This window comes from Pseudophryne corroboree, chromosome 3 (assembly GCF_028390025.1).
Source record: "Pseudophryne corroboree isolate aPseCor3 chromosome 3, aPseCor3.hap2, whole genome shotgun sequence".
NCBI lineage: Eukaryota > Metazoa > Chordata > Amphibia > Anura > Myobatrachidae > Pseudophryne > Pseudophryne corroboree.
The window spans coordinates 259,724,325-259,728,875 of NC_086446.1; the positions used below are offsets into that span (position 1 = coordinate 259,724,325).

General features: G+C 36.1%; 1 long non-coding RNA gene across 2 annotated transcripts; it reads right to left on the reverse strand.

The window, feature by feature from the left end:
- Positions 1-2,603: 2,603 nt before the first annotated feature.
- Positions 2,604-3,604, reverse strand: LOC135057674 (uncharacterized). 2 transcript variants are annotated; one of them, XR_010244291.1, is made up of 3 exons: positions 3,538-3,604; positions 2,720-2,819; positions 2,604-2,632 (listed from the first exon to the last, which is right to left on the reverse strand). It is a non-coding gene; the product is annotated as an uncharacterized LOC135057674 (long non-coding RNA). The 2 variants fall into 2 exon arrangements; XR_010244292.1 differs by lacking the exon at positions 3,538-3,604 and adding an exon at positions 3,192-3,273.
- Between the last annotated feature and the right edge of the window lie 947 nt (positions 3,605-4,551).

A 4,551-nucleotide genomic window follows, 5' to 3' on the forward strand; every position in this document is an offset into this window, starting at 1 on the left:
TGAAACAAAGTGAGAAGACGCCAGTCACGTCCTCTCACTATCATTTCCAATGCACGAGTGAAAAATGGCGGCGACGCGCGGCTCCTTATATAGAATCCGAATCTCGCGAGAATCCAACAGCGGGATGATGACGTTCGGGCGCGCTCTGGTTAACCGAGCAATACTGGAGTATCCGAGTATGCCTCGGACCCGTGTAAAATGGGTGAAGTTCGGGGGGGTTCGGATTCCGAGGAACCGAACCCGCTCATCACTAGTTATTACCCAGTCTTGTTTTATTACTAATTTATTTCCAATTTTAAAGCACAGCAGAATTTGCTGGAGCTTTATAAATAAATGTTAATAAATAATTAAGTTTCATACAGTACACTAGAGAGAATAGGGTTTGGTCAGTTATTAATAAATGTGGTAGTTGCTGTTTTCCATATAAAATGTAATTAAATACAGACAATCTCAAATATTATTTACCATTTCATGAATGGCATGTGATTCTTCCTTAATCCTAACAAACAGTCATAACTTGATATGTAGCGGCACCTAGGAATGCAGTAGTATTAACTGGAAGGGTTAATAAGTTTAAAAATGGATTAGATAAATTCCTAGTGAAAAAAATATCCAAGGATACAGCATTTAATTATTATTAAAAAAAAATTATAATACAGGTTGAACTTGATGGACATTTGTCTTTTTTCAACCTTAATAACTATGTAACTATGTAATACACAAGCTTATAGTCATGAGTTGTTATCATCAATACCTACATCTTCAACGCATACTGCAATTATCCACAAAAGTTACACTTTATTAAAAGCTTATCTGGGGATGCATTCAAGTCTCATTAGGTCGCATCTCGAGGTACTGTAGGTAAAGCGTTTCTACTCTTGCCAACTCTGTTCTGCCCATCAATGTGTAAGGGGCTGCAAGTATAAGAAATGCAGAAATCTAGAAACAGTGGAAATTTGGAATTGAAATGCATACTTGTATCCCACAAAAATGTACATACATCGAATTTTAAATAAGGTCTTGTGTTTACTAGCAGACAGGTGCATTCTTCCCTTTAGACACTGTTTTTGTATTATTTATTTTCAATGGCCATCAACTTGGTTTTTGACCCTAATCTTTTCCTTATAACCTGTTTTGTTTTGGTAGTATAATGTCAGTGGACCTAAATATTTGCTAGAGAAAACAGCACAACGCTTGCCCTGTCACCACTGAGCCATATACATATACATAATGTATGGTGGCACAGGGAAGGAGGTATAAATCTGAGCTCACGTAAAGAATTCCTGCATTCTAATTGTCTTTCATCTAATAAAAAAAAAAAACCCAATGCAATTACCGCACATTTGCAAAATGTTTTCTCAGCAGGAAAAAACTGTATTATCAAAATATATAGTGAAGCACTCTAATAATTTCTTAAATCATATAGGATATTCTGTGATATTTCTGGAGAATTTGGAAAAGTAAATAACTTTGGGGTCTATTCATGAAGCAGTGAAAAGAGTGGAGAAGTGAGCCAGTGGAGAAGTTGCCCATGGCAGCCAATCAGCGTTTATGTAACATTTATCATTTGCATACTATAAAATTATACAGAGCAGCTGTTTGGTTGCCATGGGCAACTTCTCCACTGGCTCACTTCTCCACTCTTTTCACTGCTTCATGAATGGACCCCTTTGTATGATTTGAGATTTACATATCCCTTTTAGGGAAACGCTTACAATACCGCCAGTTGGGATCTCGGAGGTCACAATGCTGATGCTGGAATCCCGACAGGTAGTGAAATACTGCCACCGAAATCCCGGTGACACAGGCTATTCTCCCTCTGTGGGTGTCCACGGCACCCACAGATGAGGAATATAACTAGGGCTGCTACAAGAAATTGTGGGGCCCGGGACTGACAAAATATGCAGGGCCCCCCTTCCACCTCTCCCCTCCGTCCGCAGCATGGTCTGCTTTACATTTCCTTTACATTTATATATATATATATATATAATTCTAGGTCTGCTGGCACTCCAAGTTTATATATATATATATATATATATATATATATATATATAGCAGTTCCACAAGCCGGAACTCCACGGATAGCTTCAACTTAACTTGCCAGAGTGCTCTCACAGGGCTAGCCAACCCCCTACTATATCCTCCATGTCAAAGAGGCACTCCCGGACTTCCAAAGTGGTGAGACAACGTGGTGTTTATTTCAACATGGCGGGGTACTACCCCCGTCATCAGGACACATGGGGGGTAGTACCCGGAAACGTTGAAATAAACACCACATTGTTTGACCACTTTGGAAGTCCGGGAGTGCATCTTTGACATGGAGGATATATATATATATATATATATATATTAAAAGAAGAGATTTCCCCAGGGAGCTGATGTCGTACTTTGGTATGTACAAGTTTTGTATAATAAAATAATCTTAAAAAAGAGAGATTGTTTATTTTTTTAAAAAGCAATACATAAAACTGTTTACAATTTGCCCAGAATAACAATAAACAATGTTTGTACAGACGATAGTTGTGTTGGTAATTCAAACAACATCTAAATGATCTTCTTTGTAGAGATGTCAGAGAACAATGTGCTAACCCAACGCGTTTAGTCCTACAGACTTCATCAGGGGTGTATTAATCTAAACAATACAGAAACATTCATAAACAACTTCACTCTTCTAGTTATAATACAATTAACTCTCTTCAAAAGCTTATTGAATACATACCAAAGAATCACAATATGGACATACATCTTATCGTGTCTTCAAAAAGGCAATTTAACAATGCTTAAAATAGTATCGGACCAAATTTCACCATATGGGGTATCTGTAAAATCATAACATATGTTACCAAAAGAATATTACCATAAAAATATATGGACAGGATATATTATGTGAGGAGGAACAGAGGAGGAGAACTGGTTTACAAGGATTCTATTGGGCTTTTAATCAGCCTTACTGCTTCATACTTAGTCAGAAAGGATTGTCTGATCATATTTGAATGTTAAACATATTTATACGTTCAACTTTTAATAAATATGGGACCAACAGAATGTGTAGATAATTCTCTGATTAAGCATTACTAATATTCGCTTAATATTCACCAATAGGAAGTTTGAAGTGTAGATATACATATAAATAATTGTTATATATTTTATTTATTTTTATTTTTATTCGCATTGGCACAGATTATACATACCAATTTAAATTGAATTGGAAGTAACCCTTTTCACTGATTATCCACTGGGTATAACCTTTTTGAAATTTAGAGTAATTCTGAATTTATAATAGAAAAGAGATTCTATTTAACTCTTGGGTGTGGTATTTATAATGTGATCGCCCATACCACATTCATCATACATACCAATTTAATTAAATTAAGCCCATAAGATGGCAAATCACTGGATATCTTCCAGATGTCAATTTAGACAAAGTGGACCACTGTAATAGTACCTATGATTAAACAGAATATGTGGACGGGTATAATATTTGTCATTTTAATCCCCCTTGAAATATGTCTTATTTAGTATACTCATCGTACATACCAATTAGATTACATCAAGCCCATAAAGTGACTGATCACTGAGTGTCGTCCCAGTGTTTATTTGAACAAGGCAAATCACAGCAACAGTGCCTATAATTAGACAAAATATAGACGGGTGTAATGTTTGTAATATAATTCCCCTGTGAGGTGACATCCTTATTATATTCATCATACATACCGATTCAATTAAATAAAGCCAATTGAAGCAGCTAATCACTGGATATCGTCCAGGTATCAATTTGAACAAGGCAAACCACTGCAATTGTGCCTATAATTAGACAAAATATACGGGTATTATAGCACTAGTCTAAATCATTGTTTTTTTATATATAAAAATCCCATATATGGAGATTGTTTCCCAAGCAGACCTGGTCAGTGCTGCTTAATCAGGGATTGACATAGCATAACATAACTGGAGCTGATGAAGAAACACTCCAAAGCATTTCTCTTCAACAGTGGCATATCAAATTTCAAACACAAGGTGTAACATAGAGAAAGCTATTACTGCTTTTTACCAATTTTTTAGTGATAACATGTTCAGATAACATGGAGAACCATGAAGTTAACATGCTTACCTCTCCACAGAAAGTAACACTCCTAGCTGCTGCATGGTCTGAGGGCTGGAAATCCTGGGTTTAAAAAGCCCTTAATTGACTACATCACTTCCTATCTGATGATTAGCAAGAAAGTGTTTAAAACTCCATATTTTTCTGTTACCGGTGTGTAATGAACTTATGTTAACCTAAAAAACGGCCCCGATAAGAATTCCTTAATTAATTGAAAAGGAATGGTGCTGTGCCTTAAGGAGAGAGAGATTTAATTTGATAATTGCTCTCCAATTACTACCATGGCGTGCATTCCACCAGGCAAATGGAGTTTCCTATTGTTACTTTGTTGCCTAGGTAACCATAGTTACCTAGGCAACACCCTTAAATGGTGTGACACATAAATTCCCAATGATTAATAAATTACCCCAATCAGCTTTTAATGACAATAACTGATACATAATATTTAA